Genomic DNA, 26,236 nt, shown 5'->3' with positions numbered 1-26,236 from the left:
ACATTGGGAGCAGTGGTAAGGCTTCTCCCTGTGTGTATTCTCTCATGTTTTTTCAGGTTCCCTAAATCGTTAAAACTCTTTCCACACTGGGAGCAGTGGTAAGGCTTCTCCCCTGTGTGTATTCTCTCATGCCGTTTCAGATCCGCAGGCCAGTTGAAACACTTTCCACACTGGGAGCAGTGGTAAGGCTTCTCCCCTGTGTGTATTCTCTCATGGTTTTTCAGCCCCCCTGACCAGTTGAAACACTTTCCGCACTGGGGGCAGTGGTAAGGCTTCTCCCCTGTGTGTATTCTTTCATGTTTTTTCAGGTTCCCTAAACGGTTAAAACTCTTTCCGCACTGGGAGCAGTGGTAAGGCTTCTCCCCTGTGTGTATTCTTTCATGCCGTTTCAGCTTCGCCGGATGCCTGAAACCCTTTCCACACTGGGAGCAGTGGTAAGGCTTCTCCCCTGTGTGTATTCTCTCATGGTTTTTCAGCTCCCCTGACCAGTTGAAACACTTTCCACACTGGGGGCAGTGGTAAGGCTTCTCCCCTGTGTGTATTTTCTCATGGTTTTTCAGATCCCCTGACCAGTTGAAACCCTTTCCACACTGCAAGCAGTAGTAAGATTTCTCCCCTGTGTGTATTTTCTGATGTCGGTACAGGTCCCTTAACTGGTTAAAACACTTTCCACAGTGGGAACACTGGTGTCTTCTTGTTGGTTTGGACGTCCCTGGCTCTGGTTCCTCTGAGTCTGATCTTTCTCCTGCCAAAGACAGTGTGTTTTTAAAAAAAGAGATCTGAATGAAACCTCCACATGATAAATAGGCCTCGCTACGAAGGTAAATCCTAATCAGATCGCTCAATAAGCTAAGGCCAGTTTTAACAATCTAAAGTTTTAACAATCTTGGTGTGATTTTCAAACAAATGTTGTAGAGTTTCCTGGTAATTACTGAGAATGTTTACATTACTTTTTTATTCATTCTGTTTCACAAGTCAGAACACAAAAAACTAAACCGTTCTTGGACACTCAAGACACAGACGTCGCTTAATTCCAATCGAGCAGGTGGTTCTAAATATATAACTTTCATAGCTGTATGATACAGAATGCGAGCTACAGTCGTGGCCAAAAGTTTTGAGAATGACACAAATATTAATTTCTACAAAGTTTGCTGCTTCAGTGTCTTCAGATATTTTTGTCAGATGTTACTATGAAATACTGAAGTATAATTACAAGCATTTCATAAGTGTCAAAGGCTTTTATTGGCAATGACATGAAGTTGATGCAAAGAGTCAATATTTGCAGTGTTGACCCTTCTTTATCAAGACCTCTGCAATCCACCCTGGTGTCAATTAACTTCTGGGCCACATCCTGTGATGGCAGCCCATTCTTGCATAATCAATGCTTGGAGTTTGTCAGAATTTGTGGGTTTTTGTTTGTCCACCCGCCTCTTGAGGATTGACCACAAATTCTCAATGGGATTAAGGTCTGGGGAGATTCCTGGCCCTGGACCCAAAATATTGATGTTTTGTTCCCCGAGCCACTTATCACGTTTGCCTTATGGCAAGGTGCTCCTTCATGCTGGAAAAGGAATTGTTCGTCACCGAACTGTTCCTGGATGGTTGGGAGAAGTTGCTCTCGGAGGATGTGTTGGTAGCATTCCTTATTCATGGCTGTGTTCTTAGGCAACATTGTGAGTGAGCCCACACCCTTGGCTGAAAAGCAACCCCACACATGAATGGTCTAAGGATGCTTTACCGTTGGCATGACACAGGACTGATGGAAGCGCTCACCTTGTCTTCTCCGGACAAGCTTTTTTCCAGATGCCCCAAACAATCGAAAATGGGATTCATCAGAGAAAATGACTTTACCCCAGTCCTCAGCAGTCCAATCCCTGTACCTTTTGCAGAATATCAGTCTGTGTGCAGATGCACTCACACCTGCCTGCTGCTATTCCTGAGCAAGCTCTGTACTGGTGGTGCCCCGATCCCGCAGCTGAATCAACTTTAGGAGACGGTCCTGGCGCTTGCTGGACTTTCTTGGGTGCCCTGAAGCCTTCTTCACAACAATTAAACCGCTCTGAAGCCTTCTTCACAACAATTGAACCGCTCTCCTTGAAGTTATTGATGATCCGATAAAGGGTTGATTTAGGTGCAATCTTACTGGCAGCAATATCCTTGCCTGTGAAGCCTTTTTTGTGCAAAGCAATGATGACGGCACGTGTTTCCTTGCAGGTAACCATGGTTGACAGGAAGAACAATGATTCCAAGCATCACCCTCCTTTTGAAGCTTCCAGTTTTGGGGGGGGATTCAGTTCATTTGCATGGCAAAGAGGGACTTTGCAATTAATTACAATTCATCTGATCACTCTTCATAACATTCTGGAGTATATGCAAATTGCCATCATACAAACTGAGGCAGCAGACTGAAAATTCATATTTGTGTCATTCTCAAAACTTTTGGCCACAACTGTACACACTCCCTTAACCTTTTCTCAATAGGGGGTGCTGTTTGCACTTTTGTAAAAATTTTGCTCCCAAATTAAACTGCCTCGTACTCAATTCTTGCTCGTACAATATGCATATTATTATTACTATTGGATAGAAAACACTCTCTAGTTTCTAAAACCGTTTGAATTATATCTGTGAGTAAAACAGAACTCTAGTTGGAGCAATTTTCCTATGAGGAAGTGAGAAATCTGAAATCTGCAGGCTGTTCTGAGGTCAGTTTATTAATTTGCATGTCTTCTATTGGTTGAGATGCACTGCATACGCCTTCCCCTGGATGTCAGCAAATAGTGAGAATTGGAATGGAGTTGCTAGGCAGATCTGAGGCCTTATAAATGGGCTGGCAACGTGGGGTCCTCTCTTTCCTTCCTTCGCCATGACGCAAGACAGACCTCAGCATGGCGTTCTAGAAAGCTCCCGTTATAGCCCTTAGATATATCCGGCTCTGATTTTATTCGATATAGGTTTTAAAGACATCATAATGTTGTTATTTTAAACCGAGTTATATCAGTTTATATCAGTATATTGCGATTTTCGGGTATTTATTTGTGCTGCGTTCTAGTGAGTTGGGCGCGTCTGGGCCACATGGCTAATGTTTACTGCTAATTCCAAAGTTGAAGGCGACAATCTACAACCGAGCAACGATTATTTTGGACAAAGATTCTGATGGGAGCTCATCAAAAAGTAAGAACTATTTATGATGTTAATTCGTTAAAAACTCATATTCCGCCATTAATTTCGGTGTGGTCTCGCTTTAACGCACGCTGTATGTCGTAGTAACGTTAATTTTAAAAATCGAACACAGCGATTGCATTAAGAACTAATGTATCTTTCATTTGTTGTCCAACCTGTATTTTTTAGTCAATTTTATGATTAGTTACTGATTAGATAAGGTGCCTCTCCCAAGATTTCTCCCGACATATTGTTGGCAGCTTGGCTACTATTCTCATTGTATAACCACGATTTGTGCCGCTAAATATGCACAATTTCGAACAAACTCTATATGTATTGTGTAATATGATGTTATAGGACTGTCATCTGAAGAAGTTTGAGAAGGTTAGTGAAAAAATTTATATCTTTTGCTGGTTTATTCGTTATCGCTATTGTTGGCTTGAATCAATGCTGTTGTGTGGTTGGCTATTGTAGTAAGCTAATATAATGCTATATTGTGTTTTCGCTGTAAAACACTTAAAAAATCTGAAATATTGGCTGGATTCACAAGATCTTTGTCTTTCATTTGCTGTACGCTGTGTATTTTTCATAAATGTTTTATGATGAGTATTTAGGTAATTCACGTTGGTCTCTGTAGTTATTCTAGTTGCTTTGGTGAGAGTTGTGATGGTGGCTGCAATGGTAAACTATGATGTATACCTGAAATATTCACATTTTTCTAACAAAACATATACTATACAATAAATATGTTATCAGACTGTCATCTGATGAAGTTGTTTCTTGGTTAGTGGCTATTTATATCTTTATTTGGTCGAAATTGTGATTAGCTACCTATGCAGGAAAAAAATGGTGGAGAAAAAAAAGTTGTGTCTTTTGCTATCGTGGTTAGCTAATAGAAATACATATTGTGTCTTCCCTGTAAAACATTTTAAAAATCAGAAATGATGGCTGGATTCACAAGATGTGTATTTTCATCTGGTGTCTTGGACTTGTGATTTAATGATATTTAGATGCTAGTATTTACTTGTGACGCTATGCTAGGCTATGCTAGTCAGCTTTTTTACTGATGGGGGTGCTCCCGGATCCGGGATTGTGTGCAAGTAGAAGTTAAAATAAAATAAGTAAATAAGTAATTTTAAGTGGAAGTCCAAAACTTGTTTTTACGTCGAAGACACAAAGCACATCAGTAAAATCTCCCCGTTGTCGAAAGGGTTCGACGCCTGCTGTTTAAATGGTCCAATTTCTTATTTAGACGTTCACAGATTTTCAACATTTTGACTATCGCTGATATCGTCATATTTTGGGTAAAGTAAAAAATAAAGTGAAATATTTGGGAAGATGTTCCTAAAACTGAGAGTAACTACAATAAACAAAAATATTAACGCAACATGTAAAGTGTTGGATGTTTCATGAGCTGAAAAAAAAGATGGCAGAATTTTTTACATCCCTGTTAGTTAACATTTATTCTTTGCCAAGATAATCCATCCACCTGACAGGTGTGGCATATCAAGCTGATTAAACAGCATGATCATTACACAGGTGCACCTTGTGCTGGGGAGAATAAAAGGCCACTAAAATGTGCAGTTCTGTCACACAACACAATGCCACAGGTGTCTCAAGTTTTGAGGGAGCGTGCAATTGGCATGCTGACTGCAGGAATATCCACTGGAGCTGTTACCAGATAATTGAATGTTAAAATCTCTACCAGAAGCCGCCTCCAACGTCATTTTAGAGAATTTGGCAGTACATCCAACTGGCCTCACAACCACAGACCACATATAACGACGCCAGCCCAGGACCTCCACATTGTCTGAGACCAGCCACCAGAGTTGTATTTCCTCTTTGTAATGAAGCCCTTTTGTGGGGAAAAACTAATTCTGATTGGCTGGGCCTGGCTCCGCAATGGGTGGGCGTATGCCATCCAGGGCCCACCAATGGCTGTGCCCCTGCCCAGTTATGTAAAGTCCATAGATCAGGGCCTCGTTTATTTATTTACAATCACTGACTCATATAAACTGTAAATCGTTGTTTATATTTTGGTTCAGTATACACACACACAGTGCATTCGTTAAAAACTTCTCTAGGATAGGGGGCAGCATTTTCACGTTTGGATGAAAAGCATATCCAAATTAAACTGCCAGCTACTCATCCCCAGAAGATAATATATGCATATTATTAGTAGTATTGGATAGAAAACACTCTGAAGTTTCTAAAACTGTTTGAATGATGTCTGTGAGTATAACAGAACTCATATGGCAGGCGAAAACCTGAGAAAAATCCAACCAGGAAGTGGGAAATCTGAGGTTTGTCGTTTTCAACTCATTGCCTATCGAATGTACAGTGTCTATGGGGTCATATTGCACTTCCTAAGGCTTCCACTAGATATCAACAGTCTTAGAACATTGTTTGAGGCTTCTACTGTGAAGGAGAGGGGAATGAGAGCTGTTTCAACCAGAGGTCTGCCAGAGTGGCATGAGCTGGTCATGCGTCTACACGTGAGAGCGACCTGCGTTCCATTGGAATTCTAAAGACAAAGGAATTCGCTGGTTGGAACATTATTGAAGATTTATGTTAAAAACATCCTAAAGATTGATTCTATACATCGTTTGACATGTTTCTACGAACTGTAACATACATTTGTGAACTTTTCATCTGAACTTTCGCCTGGACTTGCCCGCGCCTCGTGAGTTTGGATTTATTTACCAAACGCGCTAACAAAAGGAGGTATTTGGACATAAATGTTGGACTTTATCGAACAAAACAAACATTTATTGTTGAACTGGGATTCCTGGGAGTGCATTCTGATGAAGATCATCAAAGGTAAGTGAATATTTAAAACGCTATTTCTGACTCAACAACATGGCGGGTATCTGCACGGCTTGTGTCTGAGCGCCGTACTCGGATTATTGCATGGTTTGCTTTTTCCGTAAAGCTTTTTTGAATTCTGACACAGCGGTTGCATTAAGGAGAAGTATATCTGTAATTCTGTGCATAATACTTGTATCTTGTATCAACTTTTACATGTTTATTATGAGTATTTCTGTAAATTGATGTGCCTCTGAAAATTTGCCGGATGTTTTCGATGCACAACATTACTGACCATAAAGCGCCAATGTAAACTGAGATTTTTGGATATAAATATGAACTTTATCGAACAAAACATACATGTATTGTGTAACATGAAGTCCTATAAGTGCCATTTTATGAAGATCATCAAAGGTTAGTGATAAATTTAATTTAATCTATATTTCTGCTTTTTGTGACTCCTTTCTTTGGCTGGAAAATCGCTGTGTGTGTTTTTGTGACTAGGCTCTGACCTAACATAATTATATGGTGTGCTTTCGCTGTAAAGCTTTTTTTGAAATCGGACACGATGGGTAGATTAACAAGAAGTTAAGCTTTAATTTGGTGTATTGCACTTGTGAATGCATCAAAGTTACATATTTCTAAAAAATATTTTTGAATTTAGCGCTCTGCCTTTTCAGCGGAATGTTTTTCGAGGGGTTCCACTAGCCATAAGAAGTTAAGACTCCATAATGTTTCATCATTAGATGCTACAGTCCTCCTTCAAGACTCCATAATGTTTCATCATTAGATGCTACAGTCCTCCTTTAAGACTCCATAATGTTTCATCATTAGATGCTACAGTCCTCCTTTAACCTGTTTGGGCTGCAGGGGGAGTATTGAGTAGCCAGATAAAAGGTGCCCATTTCAAACGGCCTCGTACTCAATTCTTGCTCGTACAATATGCATATTATTATTACTATTGGATAGAAAACACTCTCTAGTTTCTAAAACCGTTTGAATTATATCTGTGAGTCAAACAGAACTCATTTGGCACAAACTTCCTGACCAGGAAGTGGAAAGTCTGAAATCGAGGCTCTGTTCTTCTTCCTGCCTAGAAATGGGCATGATACGTAAGAGTATACGTGCACTTCATAGACCTTCCCCTGGATGTCAAGAGGCTGTGAGAGAAGAAATTTAGTGTTTATCTTGGTCTGAAGTGGAATACAAGCTCTTTGTATGACGTGTCCCTCATTTTCGGTACTCTGAAGAGCGCGAGGTGGACAGTGGGATTGCCTTCTGTTTAGCTGCCGTTATAAGCGACTACTATCTCCGGCTTTGATTTTATTTGATACATGTGACCATATCATCGTAAAGTATGTTTTTTCAACATAGTTTAATCAGATTATTGAAATTTTTTCGGGAGTTTTGCCGTGTTCTGTTCTCTGACTTTGTTGACGATGGAGAGATCCGTGCCACTTGGCTAGTGTGCTCGCTAAATCAAGAGGGAAAGTTGCCGTTCTAAATCCAAACAACGATTGTTCTGGACAAAGGACACCTTGTCCAACATTCTGATGGAAGATCAGCAAAAGTAAGAAACATTTTATGATGCTATTTCATATATCTGTCGTAGATGTGAACTAGTCGTCGGCGCCCAAGTGTTTCTGGCTATTGTGGTAAGCTAATATAACGCTATATTCTGTTTTCGCTGTAAAACACAATGCATATAGAGTTTGTTCGAAAATGTGCATATTTAGCGGCACAAATCGTGGTTATACAATGTGATTAGTGGACGAAACTTCAAGCAATCTGTCCGGCGCCCTCTTGGAGAGGCACCTAATCTAATCGAAAACTATTCATAAACTTGACAAAAAAATACAGATTGGACAGCAAATGAAAGATAAATTAGTTCTTAATGCAATCGCTGTGTTATATTTTTAAAATTAACGTTACTGCGCAATACAGCGTGCGCTAAAGCGAGACCGCACTGAAATTCATGGCGGAATTATTATTTGACATTTGTCAACATAAATACGAATTAACAGCATAAAGACTGCTTACTATTTGCTGAGCTTCCATCAGAATCTTGGGCAAGGTGTCCTTTCTCCAGAACAATCGTCTTTTGGTTGAAATATGTCCTCTTCTCCTGTCGAAATAGCAGCTAACGATAGCCACCCACTGGAGAGGTGTCCAACTCGTGAAAGCGCATGACAAAGAATATCCCAGAAAATCGCAATAAACTGATATAAACTGCTATAAGTCGGTTTAAATTAACTACCTTATGATGTCTTTAACAACTATAACGAATAAAAACATGACCGGAGATACAGAACTGCTAAAACTAAAGCTTTGCAGCAGGCCATAGTGATGTCCCTGATGCGCCAGGCGCACCGTTGAAAAGAACGGTACTTCCGTCCCACGGACTTATATAGGGCCCCAGATTGCGCAATCGACTCCATTCAAATTCTCCCCGCTTACTGACATCTAGAGGAAGGCGTATGCAGTGCATGTAGCCCGATGGCTTACATGGGGACTTATAAACTGACCTCAGAACAGGGACCTCGATTTCTGAAATCTCACTCCCTGACAGGAAATGTGCTGCAGAATGAGTTCTGTTTCACTCAGAGAAATAATTCAAACGGTTTTAGAAACTAGAGAGTGTTTTCTATCCAATAGTAATAATAATATGCATATTGTACGAGCAAGAATTGAGTACGAGGCAGTTTAATTTGGGAACGAATTTTTACAAAGTCGAAATGGCGCCCCCCTAGGCTCAAGATTAAGCTGGTGTATAACATTTGTGTCTTTCATGTATGTTTATTATGAGAATTTCTGTTTTGTTGAGTTTCAAGCTCTGAAATTTCACCGGATGTTGTTTGAGACAGTGTTTTACTGAACAAAACGCACTAACAAAACAGAGGTTTTTGGATATGAAGAGGGACTTGATCGAACAAAACAAACATTTATTGGGTAACTGGGAGTTTTGTGAGTGTAATCATATGAAGATCATCAAAGGTAAGTGATTAATTTTATCGCTATTTCTGACTTATGTTACTCGTCTACATGGCCGGTTACTGTTTGTTATGATTTGTCTGCTGGGCGCTGTTCTCAGATAATCGCATGGTTTGCTTTCGCCGTAAAGTCTTTTTTGAAATCTGACACCGTGGTTGGATGAACAAGAACTTAATCTTTAAACCGATGTATAACACTTGTATGTTTCATGAATTTTTATAATGAGTATTTCTGTTTTTGAATTTGGCGCTCTGTAATTTCACTGGATGTTGGCCAGGTGGGACGATAGCGTCCCACACCCCCTAGAGAGGTTTTAAAGCATCATTAAGAAATAATGAATTGAAGTTGGAACATTTGTGACATTTGTAGACTAGAGATTAAGAATGTTGGGCAATTAACCGAGAAGTCGCTGGTTCGACTCCGAACGCCCGCAAGGTAGAAAAAAACTGCCGTTCTACCCTTGAGCAAGGCAGTTAACCCGCAACAACTCAGAATCAGGGTTCTGTTAGGTAACCTGGTGAATATCATAGAATCAGGGTTCTGTTAGGTTACCTGGTGAATATCATAGAATCAGGGTTCTGTTAGGTAACCTGGTGAATATCATAGAATCAGGGTTCTGTTAGGTAACCTGGTGAATATCATAGAATCAGGGTTCTGTTAGGTTACCTGGTGAATATCATAGAATCAGGGTTCTGTTAGGTAACCTGGTAAATATCATAGAATCAGGGTTCTGTTAGGTAACCTGGTGAATATCATAGAATCAGGGTTCTGTTAGGTAACCTGGTGAATATCATAGAATCAGGGTTCCGTAAGGGAACCTTCAGTTCTATTTCAGTGACTCGTTAGTCTCTCACTTTGGGGATATAGTCAACTACCACAGAGCTCATACCCTCTCTGATGCCAAGTCTAGACAGGATCATCCCTCAGAGGTCCCCACTCTACTCACCGTATGTGTAGTGATGTCCAGTCAGTAGAACCTCATGAAGGTACATCACCACAACATGCTGCATTACAGATCTCTTGAACAGAGATGCCTTTGAACAATGCCTATGTTGTAGCCATACCTCTGGTGGATTGAGCCATCAAGCCCTCCGGAGGTGTCAGATCCTTGCTACTATAGAACCTCATGAAGGTATGGGGGTGTAACTCAATATACGGATATAATGGCTAAAGTAAAGTAGTTTTAAACAAGATAAATCTAATTTCTATTCTTTCCAGCGGCTCCAACAGCGGAAATGGTCTCAAGCAAAACATAAAAATCCCAGGATGGGACTAGCTGTTTGGGTACTGGGCGTAGGTGACCCTTCATAAAACAACAGATCAGGGGGTGTTCCACTGTATAGTTGTTGCAGCCTAAATGGCAGCCAAATATAAATTTATAGTTGAAAAGGTTTTCCTTCGTCAGAAGGCAGAATAGCTCTGAAACAGAGCAACAAAGGGGCTGATTTGTTTCTGATCTCACCATCTGTTAAATACACTCTGCTATAGTAATTATTGTGCTATAGTGAGTGTGTGACTCTAGAACTCTGAATATAGTTTATTCTCAAGGAGAGCGGTCACGTGTGTTGAGAAGCAGAGGATCACTGGTTTGAGCCTGGTATGGGGACAGGGACAGTGGAGGAATTTCAACTGTTAGCATCAGTTACACATTTTATTAATAAAGTTCGTCATTTCCAACTGAAACCATCTTCTGTAAGGTCTATATGTTGGAGTTCAGGCTTTATTTGACCTGTTAAAGTAGGAAATGAAATGAACTTTGTCCATTACAGAGACGGAGGTCAAGACAAAAAAAGGAGCTTGTTTTAAAATATATATTGGCCTGTTTAACAAGTTGTGTAGATCAGATATTAATGAAGCAATACAGACCACATTGAAGTGTCTGGAGTTTAGTTTGTGTGTTCTAGAGTCTTGTAAAGAAAGGGGGGGTTGACTGGGACAGACAATGTAACATCTATGTTTTTAGGAAAAGGTTTTGTAAAACATGCACCTTACATCAGATCATCTTGAAACTTTCTCTCCAAAGCTAACTTTCATCAAGGTTTTATATGGTCTATTGGTTTCTCTCTTTTCATTGGCAGAATCCTTTTTCAGTGTTATGATATTCATAACATCCATATCCACCAGTCTATCTTCCTGTCAACTAACTGAACTCTGCTGGTTGTCCTGGTAACAGATACCAGTGGGCAGATCTATTGTATTTGTTCAAACTAAACTACAGCACTTACTTTGATGTGTCAAATCTGATCCTTTCTTCTCTTCTCCTCCTCTCACAGTTCCACTCAGCCCCGTTGTTTTCCTGCAGTCCACCAGCAGCACAGACAACCTCTTCATACCCAGCAGTAAGGTGCTACCCGGAGAGGCATGACACGGGAAGTCCGGGAGGGAGGAAGGGCTAGCGTTGTCCTGGTAACCATAAAGAGGGGACACAGACACATATCATTATGGATGCTTATGTCACAGCTGTCATGAAGTGCTTTACAGAAACCCAGCCCAGACCCCGATAGAGCAAGATGTATGCTAGACCAGACCAAGCTGTACCATCTGGTGTTCTGATCTGGAGAGACTCTTCTCTGACTCATCAGCATCAGGATGTTGTTGAGGCTCCCCAGAAGATCCACAATAGTCATGTGTCTCTCCTGTGTGAATGAGAACATCAAACAGATAGTGAACTTACGACCGTCTATTATAATCATAGGGTCTTACAAGAGGCATTAATCTCTCTAAACAGGGCCTAAAATGCAAATGTTAAAGGGTCGTTCCACTAAACGGGTGCCTTTTGCATCCCTTTGATATTTTAAGTATAAATTATGCTCCAACATTGCATTTTAAAAGCCTGTTATACTAGATGAGATGCACTTTAATGTAGACCACATGGATAATTTAATACATCTAATTTAAAAGTCCCCAAAATATGTGTACCAATGGCAGATTAAAACTAACAAAGGCAGATGGCCCCTTTAACAATTCCTACAGTACTGAACAACATATTCAAGTGTAGAACTTCAGTAGAATGCCCCTTTAAAACCCCACATTAGTTCAACAACGGCATAGTGTGTGACTCTGTGTTTAAGACAGTACTCACTGGAGTTAATATGATATTCTGTCTCCTCCTCTTTCACTCCCAAGACGTCTTCCTTCTTCACCTCTACTGAGATAGCATCCTCTTCCTCTCTGAAAGGTTCTTCCTCGGTTTCCTCTATAACATCCTCTTCTTCTTTCACGACAATGTTCAGCCTCAGAGCTTCTTTCTGCATACAGCAGACCTCTTCTTTAACAGGGGATGAGTAGTTTAGTGAGCTCATGGTCTGGGATGTTAGAATTAGCGACTAGCCTAGCGCTAGGCTCAGTATCAATGTTTTAACAACTTTGAAAATTTAACAAGCAAATTAGGTTAAAGTTAACCAGTTGATACGTCAACTGAACTGCGTTAACAACACTGAGATTAGCTAATGTACATTAACATGGTCTAAAGCGTCAATCTTTCAGTTTTATGTTGGCTAGCAAGCTACCGAGGTGGTTGAAATAGTAGCCGCGTTGTTGTTCCTGAAGAAGCGTCCGGTCCAGTCCATTTTACGTCACGCAAGAATCAACACCTGAAAGACGCATATCGCCATCTGCTGGCTGGAGTGGGTAACGCAGTTTGGAAACAACAGTTACTACACTTTTGTATTGGAAAAAACGTCAGAATAATTTAACAATAAGCTGATATATAGTAAATGATGAATACATACTTCTATGAATAGGTAGTGTTTTAATAAACATTTGCTCTGTTAATTTTTCACATTCGTTTTTATCTAGATGTGACGGTACTATTCCATTAAAGCTACGCTCTTTAAGGTACAAATCATCCTGTAAACCAGGGGTGGGCAACTCCAGTCCTCGGGTCCTGATTGGTGTCACACTTTTTCTCCCTCCCTAGCAAACACAGCTGATTAATCAAACTGCATCCTAAACTGAAGATTATGATTAGGTGATTATTGGAGTCTGGTGTGTTAGCTGGGGCTGGAAGCTATGATCCCTTATTGATGTCACTAGTTAAATCCCCTTCAATCAGTGTAGATGAAGGGGAGGAGACAGGTTAAATAAGGCATTTTAGGCCTTAAGACAAATGAGACATGGCTTGTGTATGTGTGCCATTCAGACGGTGAATGGGGGAAACAAAATATTTAAGTGTCTTTGAACGGGGGATGGTAGTAGGTCCCAGGTGCCGGTTTGTGTCAAGAACTGCAACGCTGCTGGGGTTTTCCAGCTCAACGGTTTCCCATGTGTACCAAGAATCATCCACCACCCAAACAGTGGTGTTTAAGATAAGGCAGAACGATTTGTTTTTTCATGAGCATGGCCTTAATTCTATTACAGCATATTGGATGACTGTCATTCATATTCCATTCACCCTGTTCAATGTAACAGCAATAGGTTTAGGCTACTACATGATACTAGAATTTTCCCTATACCCATCATGAGATTGCTACAACCTAGCCTATGAATGAAAGTTTAGAACGTAGGTGCACACAGGTCGAGATAGGTTTTTTAGGTGACAGACAGTCTTGAAGACATCACCAACTAATTATCATGGTCCAAACACACCGAGACAGTCGTGAAGAGGGCACGACAACAACTTTTCCACCTCAGGAGACTGAAAAGATTTGGCATGGGTCTCCAGATCCTCAAAAAGACCTACAGCTGCACCATCGAGAGCATCCTGACCGGTTGCATCACCGCCTGGTATGGCAACTGCTCGGCATCTGACCGTAATGCACTACAGAGGGTAGTGAACATCACTGGGTCCAAGCTTCCTGCCATCCAGGACAATTATAAAGAAAGCCCAAAAAATTGTCAGATGCTCCAGTCACCCAAGTCATAGACTGTTTTCTCTGCTCCCGCACGTCAAGCGGTACCGGAGCACCAAGTCTAGAACCAAAAGGCTCCTTAACAGCTTCTACCCCCATAAGCCATACGGCTGCTGAACAATTAATCAAATGGCCACCTGGACTATTTACATTGACCCCACCTCCATTTGTTTTGTACACTGCTGCTACTTGCTGTTTATTATCTATGAAATGTCACTTCACCCCGACCTACATGTATAAATTACCTCGACTAACCTGTACCCCTGCACATTGACTCGGTACCAGTACCCCCTGTATATAGCCTTGTTATTGTTATTTTAATGCGTTACTTTTTATAATTTTTTTCTTTTGGTCATTTGCTCATTTTCTTAAATCTTCCTGACCTGTACTGTTAGTTAAGGGCTTGTAAGCAATTCACTGTAAGGTCTACACTTGTTGTATTCGGCGCATTTGACAAATAAAGTTTGATTTTATTTGACAAATTCAGGTATGTTTATCCCGTTTTTTTCTGTTTAAGAAACGTTTGTCTCTAGAGAGTTGAAAACAGCAGGTCTGGGACAGGTAGCACGTCCGGTGAACAGGTCAGGGTTCCATAGCCGCAGGCAGAACAGTTGAAACTGGAGCAGCAGGACGGCCAGCTGGATTGGGGACAGTAAGGAGTCATCATGCCAGGTAGTCCTGAGGCATGGTCCTAGGGCTCAGGTCCTCGAGAGAGAGAAAGAAAGAAAGAGAGAAAGAGAGAATTAGAGAGAGCATACTTAAATTCACACAGGACACCGGATAAGACAGGAGAAATACTCCAGATATAACAGACGGACCCAGCCCCCCGACACATAAACTACTGCAGCATAAATACTGGAGGCTGAGACAGGAGGGGTCAGGAGACACTGTGGCCCCATCCGATGATACCCCTGGACAGGGCCAAACAGGCAGGATATAACCCCACCCACTTTGCCAAAGCACAGCCCCCACACTACTAGAGGGATACTTCAACCACCAACTTACCATCCTGAGACAAGGCCGAGTATAGCCCACAAAGATCTTCGCCATGGCACAACCCAATGGGGGGTGCCAACCCATGAATACGGCTGCACAGTATTGTCTCTTCTTGTTGGCGGTTATGATATTGTTTAGTACCTTGAGCGGGGTTGAGGTGCACCCATGACCAGCTCGGAAACCGCATTGCACAGCGGAGAAGGTTCATGCTGAAAGAGCTCTGATAGGTTGGAGGATGTCCTCCGGAAGTTGTCATAATTACTGTTTAAGTCTATGGAAGCCTTGAGAACCATGAGCCTCATAGGTTTTGTATTGAAGTCAATGTACCCAGAGGAGGACGCAAAATAGTATGTTTTATTCAATTATTTTTTTATTCAATTATTTGGTGATGTGATTATATTTAGTATAGTTTTATCCAAAAATGATCATTTATTAATGTTTTACCAATTTATTTTATTCTGAAACTCACTGAAAATCCCTTCCCACAATTATGTCATGTTGGCTCGATGTCCTTTGGGTGCAGTGGAGGCTTCTCAGAGGAGGGAGGGGAAGACCATCCTTCTCTGAGGAGCCTTCACTGCACCCAAAGGACATCCAGCCAACATGACACAATTGTGGGAAGCATTGGAGTCAACATGTGCCAGCATCCCTGTGGAAGGCTTTGGACACTTTGAAGAGTTCATGCCCCGACAAATTGAGGCTCTTCTGAGGGAAAAGGAGGAGGTTCCTTGTCCATATTAGGACGTTTATTTCTCTCCAAATGTTTGGTATGATCAGTGTATATATATATAAAGAAAATATTGCATGACCAAAAGCACAATTCTATTTTTATTTTAAATGAGACAAGAGTATGAGCATATGTGTGTTCTCTCAAAACTTTAAGTAGCCTGTATTTGATGTGATATACTCCTTTCGAGACAGGATTGTGTCACGGCACAGATCTGGGGAAGTGGACCAAAACATTTCTGCAGCATTGAAGGTCCCCATCATCTTAAAAGGAAGAAGTTTGAAACCACCAAGACCCTTCCTACTGCTGGCTGCCCGGCCAAACTGAACAATCGGGGGAGAAGGGCCTTGGTCAGGGAGGTAACCAAGAACCCAATGGTCACTCTGACAGAGCTCCTCTCTGGAGATGGGAGAACCTTCCAGAAGGACAACCATCTCTGCATCACTCCACCAAGCAGGACGTTATGGTAGAGTTGCCAGACGGAAGCCACTCCTCAGTAAAAGGCACATGAAAGCCAGCTTGGAGTTTGCCAAAAGGCACCTAAACAACTATCAGACCATGAGTAACACAATTCTCTGGTCTGATGAATGCCAAGGGTTACGTCTGGAGGAAACCTGGCACCATTCCTATGGTGAAGCATGGGGTTGGCAGCATCATGCTGTGGGGATGTTTTTCAGCGGCATGGACTGGGAGACTCGTCAGGATCGAGGGAAAGATGAACGAAGCAAAATACAGAGAGATAATTTTTGAAAACTTGCTCCAGAGCACTCAGGACCTCAGACTGGGGCAAAGGTTAACCTTCCAATAGGACAACGACCCTACACACAAAGCCAAGACAACGCAGGAGTGGCTTTGGGAGATGTCTCTGAATGTCCTTGAGGGGCCCAGCCAGAGCCCGGATTTGAACCCGATTTAACATCTCCGGAGAGACCTGAAAATAGCTTTGTAGTGACACTCCCCATCCAACCTGACCGTTTGAGAGGATCTGCAGAGAAGAATGGGAGAAACATGAGGCTCCTGCTGCTGCTGTCCTCAAGGGCAAATTGACAGATTTTTCACCTAGTTGTCTTTGGGATTCAAACCAGAGATCTTTCGATTACTGGCCCAACACTAGTAACCGCTAGGCTACCTGCAGCAGGAGCCCCATGTTGACAGGAGAGCCCATCTTTATTTTTATTCATATTGGATATTCATATTGGACTGTAGCAGCTAGCTAACTGGCTACTGATCAACCTATTGTGTGTACTGAACATTCATATTGGACTGTAGCAGCTAGCTAACTGGCTACCGATCAACCTATTGTGTGTATTGAACATTCATATTGGACTGTAGCAGCTACCTAACTGGCTACTGATCAACCTATTGTGTGTATTGAACATTCATATTGGACAGCCTTACCTGTATAGTAGCACCACCACCCATCAGCCCAATCTCTTCTTGACGTCAAAGCTGCAGTGTATTGTTGGTATAGTTTTTGATGAATAATAATTCAAATTGTGAAAATAGAAGTGTACAATTTATATATATATATATTTAATCAACTTTAAGATACTGTTTGCCTCTATGCAGATGTAGAAGCTGAATAGGAATATACATTATCAATAAATAGTTGATTGTTCTTTTTTCACATCATACTAAGAATACTGAGCAACAACCTGTAAATGTGACCATACTATTTACTTCAAGCCACACTAAGATGTCACCATACTATTCCTTTAAAGCCCCTCTGTCAGATATAAATCATCAGAGTGGGAAACCAACTGACATGGAAACAATGGAGCAAATGTATCACTATCAGAGGGGTGTATTATGACATCAGATAGAACTACTCAGACATTCCAAATATTGCTTGATTATCAGAGGAGTGTATTATGACATCAGATAGAACTACTCAGACATTCCAAATATCACTTGATTATCAGAGGAGTGTATTATGACATCAGATAGAACTACTCAGACATTCCAAATATCACTTGATTATCAGAGGGGTGTATTATGACATCAGATAGAACTACTCAGACATTCCAAATATCACTTGATTATCAGAGGAGTGTATTATGACATCATATAGAACTACTCAGACATTCCAAATCAGGCTTCATCCATATCATGAAGGTGGATATTGATCCAACCATTTCAAAAGTAATGACTGGGCTGACGGAAACAGGATATGCCTGTACAATTTTATTAATGCAGACAGACAATTTGTAAGTTCGTTTTACATGGTGGGGTCTTTTTGTGTCAGTAAAAATGTATGAATGAGAAATGGCGATGGAAACTCCTTTATGTGCAAATATTTATATAATAACCATCACATCTTAGTTAACTTGGAGTCACGTAAAAATGTATGAATGAGAAATGGCGATGGAAACTCCTTTATGTGCAAATATTTATATAATAACCATCACATCTTAGTTAACTTGGAGTCACGTGATGATATGTTGTGTGGTCCTCCCTCTACGACTTGGGAAACCATGCAGTTTATTAGGCTACAGATGAAATAAGTTATGAACTTCACAGGGTGGTGAAACTGGATGTGATGAGCTTGATGCTCCTTTCAAATACATTTTGATGGTCTTCTTCTGGTGACATGATTGATGCTTGGTTTCCATTTGACAAATAAAATAATATGTCTCTCATCCATAATAATCTCATCATGTAGGTAGCCTACCAGCACTGTATATGTGAGCTGCTGACTACAGTACACGGGACAAGAGGGCAATATTCTATTTCATTCAACAGTTTTTAAAACCATCAGTAGAGTTGAAAATGTGATGAAAACCCACTTAACTTGTATTTTTCATTTGGAAAATGGGAATTTAACAGCAAAAGTTATTTATTTGTCAGGCAAAGCCTTTTATCTGCAATAAATCTGTTTGATAGAAACATTTCTGGTGGGAAAATGCATATGTTGTTTTATGTAATACAACAGCTTTTTAAACCCTCAGTAGAGTTGAAAATGTGATGGAAACCCATTTAACTTGTATTTTTCATACGGTATATGGGATTTTAACAGCAAAAGTTTTTTTATTTGTCACACAAAGCCTTCTGTCTGCAATTAGTCTGTTTGAAAGAAACATTTCTGGTGGGAAAATGCATATATTGTTTTGTACATATTTGAGAATATTCACATGAAAATCTGTCGCAAATTGCACGGAAACTTAGCTACTAAGGTGGATATTGATCCAACACCTGCCACTTATTCAAACCAGCCCACTGGGCACAGACGTCAGTTCAACATTTAGTTTCTATTTACATTTCTTTGAGTCATCAACTAAAGTGAATTCAACATAAAATGTCACCTGTCTTTGGATTTAGCTTACAAGTTGGGTGAAAAATAAATAAAGATTCCTGATGTTGACGGCTTTTTACAAATCCAATCAGTTTTCCACATTGATCTAACATCACATGAATTTGTTTTGTTGAAATGACGTGGAAACAAAGTTTATTTAACCAGTGGGAGGCTTGTAAATGACCCCAGGAAAGTAGAACAAAGAACTCTTCATTGAGACAATGATAAACAGCAATCCGTGGGAGAGTTGTGGTGGATATTATAAAATAAGGACCTGCTGGAGTCCAAGTCAAACCAAGATTCTTTATTTCTGAGCTCAGAGAGAATAACAGTTACACAGTGCAGTGTAGACAGTCTGAATTCCTGAAGCATTGGGTGATGATCACATATCATCATAGTTTCCTGTTCCTGGGAGGGACTTTATTCATACAAGGACACAGGTGCAGCTGGTTTGCAACACAGGATGATACTCCCAGGAACAGGAGATTATAATAGGTCAGTTTCACAAGGTTAGTCACATACTCAGATATGTGGACACATACAATTAACATTTTGCATTACAGAGTCTGTGAACATTTTCATTTCATTAAATCATCAGTGGACCAACAATGCAAATTTAAACAATGGAGCAAATGCATTACATGCAAATATCACTTGATTATCTATTAGCCTTTAGTCATACACTTATCCTACTCCTCCTCTGGTGATGTAGAGGCTAACCCAGGACCTGCAGCCCCACTCCCATTCCCCAGGCGCTCTCATTTGTTGACTTCTGTAACTGTAAAAGCCTTGGTTTCATGCATGTTAACATCAGAAGCCCCCCCCTAAATTTGTTTTATTCACTGCTTTAGCACACTCCGCCAACCCTGATGTCCTAGCCGTGTCTGAATCCTGGTTTAGGAAGGCCACCAAAAATCATGACATTTCCATCCCTAACTACAACATTTTCTGACAAGATAGAACTTCCAAAGGGGGCAGAGTTACAATCTACTGCCGAGTTCTGTCATACTATCCAGGTCTGTGCCAAAAACAATTAGAGCTTCTACTTTTAAAAATCCACAATTCAAATCAAAGTTTATTTGTCACGTGCGTCGAATACAACAGGTGTAGACCTTAGAGTGAAATGCTTACTTACAGGCTCTAACCAATAGGCCTCATTGCCTGCGTCCGTAATGGGTCCGCGGTCAAACGACCATCCCTCATCACTGTCAAACGCTCCCTAAAACAATTCAGCGAGTAGGCCTTTCTAATCGACCGGGCCCGGGTATCCTGGTAGGATATTGACCTCATCCCGTCAGTAGAGGATGTCTGGTTTCTCTTTAAAAGTAATTTCCTCACCATCCTAAATAAGCATGCCCCATTCCAAAAATGTAGAACTAAGAACAGATATAGCCCTTGGTTCACCCCAGACTTGACTGCCCTTGACCAGCACAAAAACATCCTGTGGCGTTCTGCATTAGCATCGAATAGCCAGCGATATGCAACTTTTCAGGGAAGTCAGGAACCAATATACACAGTGTCGTGGAAAATTGCAAGATTATGTTATAATGCTTGTATTGCATTATAATGGTTGTTTTATTCGACAGAATAGAGTGTTCTGTTAACTATTGTGTGTGTGTTCCACTGAGGATGGGCCTCTATGAGATAGCACTGACAGAAGAGATTTACGATGTCTTTGGGTGATAAAACCAAAATAGCATTCCAGATAACATGAGGTAATGTTTTTGTGCTTTGAAGTACCAGGAACGAGATTAGAACCTCATCTTAGGGACCAAACTCAACGATAATTTATAGCGAATGCTATCTGGCTATGGGATACTCCTCTCTCTCAAGTAAAAGTCTTTCTTTGTGAACTTTTCTTAAGATATGTGGTTCGTCATGTAAGTTGAGAGGGGTGTATTTTGGCTATAAAAGATCTTTGTACTTTTCTGTTGACACTTTCAATGGTTCATTAGAGATAGCGCATCATTGAAAGTAAAATGCTATTGCAAAGCTCTTATTATTAAAGATGTAGTTTAAGTATAACTCTGACTGGTGTGTGAAGTTTGTAACTCTCCTCATTTGGTAAAGTAGAAATATGCCACCACAACAGTCAGTTAGGAAAGCTCAGGCTAGCTTTTTCAAATAGAAATTTGCGTCCTGTAGCACTAATTCCAAAACGTTTTGGGACACTAAAGTCCATGGAGAATAAGAGCACCTCCTCCCAGCTGCCCCCTGCACTGAAGCTAGGAAACAACGTCACCACCGATAAATCTACAATAATCGATCATTTCAATAAGCATTTTTCTACGGCTGGTCATGCTTTCCACCTGGCTACCTCTACCCCGGCCAAAAGCTCTGCACCACCTGCAGCAACTTTTACCACAAATTTGGAAGTATGCTTGGGGTCATTGTCCATTTGGAAAACACATTTGTGAGCAAGCATTAACTTCCTGACTGATGTCTTGAGATGCTGCTTCAATATATCCACATAATTTTCTTTCCTCATGATGCCATCTATTTTGTGAAGCGCACCAGTCCCTCCTGCAGCAAAGCACCCCCACAACATGATGCTCCCACCCCCGTGTTTCATGGTTGGGATGGTGTTCTTCGACTTGTAAGCATCTCCCTTTTTCCTCCAAACATAACGATGGCCATACAGTTCTATTTTTGTTTCATCAGACCAAAGGTATGATCTTTGTCCTCATGTGCAGTTGCAAACCGGAGTCTGGCTTTTTTATGACAGTTTTGGAGCAGTGGCTTCTTCCTTGCTGAGCGACCTTTCAGGTTATGTCGATATAGGACTTGTTTTACTGTGGATATAGGTCATTTTGTACCTGTTTCCTCCAGCATCTTCACAAGGTCCTTTGTTGTTGTTCTGGGATTGATTTGCACTTTTCGCACCAAAGTACGTTCATCTCTAGGAGACAGAATGCGTCTCCTTCCGTAGCTGTATTTATTTATTTTACCAGGTATGTTGACTGAGAACACATTCTCATTTACAGCAACAACCTGGGGAATAGTTACAGGGGAGAAGAGGGGGATGAATGAGCCAATATGACGGCTGCGTGGTCCCATGGTGTTTATACTTGCGTACTATTGTTTATACAGATGAACGTAGTACCTTCAGGCATTTGGAAATTACTCCCAACAATGAACCAGACTTGTGGAGGTCTACAATTTTTTTTCTGAGGTCTTGGCTGATTTCTTTTGATTTTCCCATGATGTCAAGCAAAGAGGCACTGAGTTTGAAGGTAGGCCTTGAAAAACATCCACAGGTACACCTCCAATTGACTCAAATGAGGTCAATTGGCCTACCAGAGGCGTCTAAAGCCATGCCATCATTTTCTGGAATTTTCCAAGCTGTTTAAAGGCACAGTCAACTTAGTGTATGTAAACTTCTGACCCACTGGAATTGTGCTACAGTGAATTAAAAGTGAAATAATCTGTCTGTAAACAATTGTTGGAAAAATTACTTGTGTCATGCACAAAGTAGATGTCCTAACCGACTTGCCAAAACTATAGTTTGTGAGCAAGAAATTTGTGGAGTGGTTGAAAAACAAGTTTTAATGACTCCAACATAAGTGCATGTAAACTTCCGACTTCAACTGTATCAATGATGTCGCTCTTGCTGCTGGGGATTCTCTGATCCACCTCTACGCAGACGACACCATTCTGTATACATCTGGCCCTTCTTTGGACACTGTTTTAACAAACCTCCAAACGAGCTTCAATGCCATACAACACTCTTTCGTGGCCTCCAACTACTTTTAAATGCTAGTAAAACTAAATGCATGCTCTTCAACCGATTGCTGCCCGCACCCGCCCGCCTGACTAGCATCACTACTCTGGACGGTTCTGACTTAGAATATGTGGACAACTACAAATACCTAGGTGTCTGGTTAGACTGTAAACTCTCCTTCCAGACTCACATTAAGCATCTCCAATCCAAAATTAAATCTAGAATCGGCTTCCTATTTCGCAACGAAACCTCCTTCACTCATGCTGCCAAACACAAGCTTGTAAAACTGACTATCCTACCGATCCTTGACATCGGCGAAGTCATTTACAAAATAGCCTCCAACACTCTACTCAGCAAATTGGATGTAGTCTATCACAGTGCCATCCGTTTTGTCACCAAAGCCCCATATACTACCCACCACTGCAACCTGTATGCTCTCGTTGGCCCTCTCTACATATTCGTCGCCAAACTCACTGGCTCCAGGTCATCAATAAGTCTTTGCTACGTAAAGCCCCGCCTTATCTCAGCTCACTGGTCACCATCAGCTTACCCACCAGTAGCACGCTCTCCAGCAGGTATATTTCACTGGTCACACCCAAAGCCAACACCTACTTTGGCCGCCTTTCCTTCCAGTTCTCTGCTGCCAATGACTGGAACGAATTGCAAAAATCACTGAAGCTGGAGACTTATATCTCCCTCTCTAACTTTAAGCATCAGCTGTCAGAGCAGCTTACCTGTACACAGCCCTACTGTAAATAGCACACCCAACTACCTCATCCCCATATTATTATTTAGATTTTTTTGCACCCCAGTATCTCTACTTGCACATCATCATCTGCACATCTATCACTCCAGTGTTTATGCTAAATTGGCCTGTGGCCTATTTATTGCCTTACCTCCCTAATCTTACTACATTTGAACACACTGTACATAGACCTTTTATATTGTGTTGTTGACTGTACGTTTGTTTATCTGTTTATCCCATGTGTAGCTCTGTGTTGTTTTTGTAGCACTGCTTTGCTTTATCTTGGCCAGGTCGCAGTTGTAAATGAGAACTTGGATAAATAAAGGTGAAAAAAAAGGCATTTTTTATTTATTTAGAAGTTCACACATTTTTTTAACATTTTGACTATCATTAATGTCATGATATTTTGAGTAAAGTAAAAAAATAATGAAATATTTTGGGTAGATGTTCCAAAAATCTAAATATGTAAAGTGTTGGTCCCATGTTTCATGAGCTGAAATAAAACATCCCAGAATTTTTCCACACGCATGAAAGATTATTTCTCTCAAATCTGGTTCACAAATTTGATAACATCCCTGTCAGTGAACATTTCTCCTTTGCCAAGATAATCCATTCACCTGACAGGTGTGGCATATCAAGAAGCTGATCAAACAGCATGATCATTACACAGGTGCACCTTGTGCTGGGGACAATAAAAGGCCACTAAAATGTTCAGTTTTGTCACACAACACAATGCCACAGATGTCTCAAGTTTTGAGGGAGCGTGCAATTGGCATGCTGACTGCAGGAATATCCACTGGAGCTGTTACCAGATAATTGAATGTTAATTTAATTTCTCTACCATAAGCCGCCTCCAACGTTGTTTTAGAGAATTTGGCAGTACATCCGACCGGTCTCACAACCGCAGACCATGTATAACAACGCCAGCCCAGGACTTCCACATCGTCTGAGCACCCGCCACCCAGAGCTATTTGACCAATTAGGAGAGTGATGTGGTGCTGCAGCAGTTGACCTGGCCTCCACAATCAACCGACCTCAACCCAATTGAGAAGGTTTGGGATGAGTTGGACCGCAGAGTGAAGGAAAAGTAGCCAACATGTGCTTAGCATATGTGGGAACTCCTTCAAGACTGGTTGTCCTGGTAACAGATACCAGAGGGCAGATCTATTTTATTTGTTCAAACTAAACTACAGCACTTACTTTGATGAGTCAAATCTGATCCTTTCTTCTCTCCTCCTCCTCTCACAGTTCCACTCAGACCCGTTGTTTTCCTGCAGTCCACCAGCAGCACAGACAACCTCTTCATACCCAGCAGTAAGGCGCTACCAGAAGAGGCACAACACGGGGACTCCGGGAGGACGGAAGGGCTAGCGTTGTCCTGGTAACCCTAAAGAGGGGACACAGACCATTATGGATGCTGATGTCACTGTTGTCATAAAGTGCTTAACAGAAAACCAGCCCCGGATAGAGCAAGATGTATGTTAGACCAGACCAAGCTGTACCATCTGGTGTTGTGATCTGGAGAGACTCTTCTCTGACTCGTCAGCATCAGGATGTTGTTGATGCTCCCCAGAGGATCCACGATAGTCATGTCTCTCTCCTGTGTGAACGAGAACATCAAACAGATTGTAAACTTATGATCTTCTACTACAATCATAGGGTCTAACAAGAGGCATTAATATGTCTAAAAAGGGCCTAAAATGGCCACTTCCATCATGATTTTATTAAATATTTTTTGTGATGCAAATGTAAAAGGGTCGTTCCACGAATTGGGTGAGTTTTGCATTCCTTTTAAGTATAAATTATGCACCAATATTGAATTTTAAAACCCCACATTAGTTCAACAATGGCAGAGTTTGTGCCCCTGTTTAAGACAGTACTCACTGGTGTTAATCTGATCTTCTGTCTCCTCCTCTTTCACTACCAAAACGACCTCCTTCTTCACCTTTATTGAGACAGCCTCCTCTTCCTCTCTAAAAGGTTCTTCCTCTTTTTCCCCTATAACATCCTCCTGTTTCATTCTGAAAGCTTCTACCTCCTCTCCCACTCCTAAAGGTTCTTTATCTTTTTTCACAGCAATATCCTCTTCTTCTTCTTTCACTTTAACAGCCTCCTCTGCCTCCTCTTTCATTCTGAAAGTGTCTACCTCCTCCTCTTCCACTGTGACAGCCTCTATCCCCTCTTCCTCTTTCACTACAATATGTTCTTTCTCATATTTCACTGTAATACCCTCATCTTTCAGTGTGATATTCTCCTCTTCCTCCTTTTTCAATCTGAAAGCTTCTTCCTCCTCCTCTTCCACTGTGACAGCCTCTATCCCCTCTTCCTCTCCAAACGGAGATTTCTCTTCTTTCACTGTAACACCCTCTTCTTCTTCTTCTTTGACGACAATGTTCATTCCCAGAGATTCTTTCTCCGTCCAGTAGACCTCCTCTTCTTTAGCAAGGGGCGAGTAGTTTAGTGAGCTCATGGTCCGGGATGTTAGCTAGTTAGCTAGCTAGTTAACATTAGCGACTAGCCTAGTGCTAGGCTCAGTATCAATCTTTAACAAGTTTGCAAATTGAACAACCAAATTAGGTTAAAGTTAACCAGTAGAAACGTCAACAGAATTGTGTTTAAAACACTGAGATTAGCTAATGTACATAAACATGGTCTAAAGCGTCAATGTTTCGCATTTAAATTAGCTAGCAAGCTACTGAGGCGTTTGAAAGAGTAGCCGTGTTGTTGTTCCTGAAGAAGCGTCCCGTCCAGTCCATTATACGTCACGCAAGAAGAGTCAGCTGAAAGACGCAAATCGCCATCTGCTGACTGGAGTGGGTAACGCAGATTGGAAACAACAGTTACTACACTTTTTGTATTGGAAAGAACGTCATAATAATTTAACAATAAGCTGATATATTTTCTCTTCCATTTTACAAATAATACTTTCCTGTACACAGAAGTATAAGCT

At 41.1% G+C, this 26,236-nt stretch overlaps 1 pseudogene; it reads right to left on the bottom strand.

Annotated features, from left to right (window-relative positions):
* Positions 1-25,756, bottom strand: LOC120039784 (annotated as a pseudogene).
* Between the last annotated feature and the right edge of the window lie 480 nt (positions 25,757-26,236).

This window comes from Salvelinus namaycush, unplaced genomic scaffold (assembly GCF_016432855.1).
Source record: "Salvelinus namaycush isolate Seneca unplaced genomic scaffold, SaNama_1.0 Scaffold3, whole genome shotgun sequence".
Taxonomy (NCBI): Eukaryota; Metazoa; Chordata; class Actinopteri; order Salmoniformes; family Salmonidae; genus Salvelinus; species Salvelinus namaycush.
Note: the sequence above shows the minus strand (reverse complement) of the source record. Positions and strands in the feature narration are given on the sequence as shown.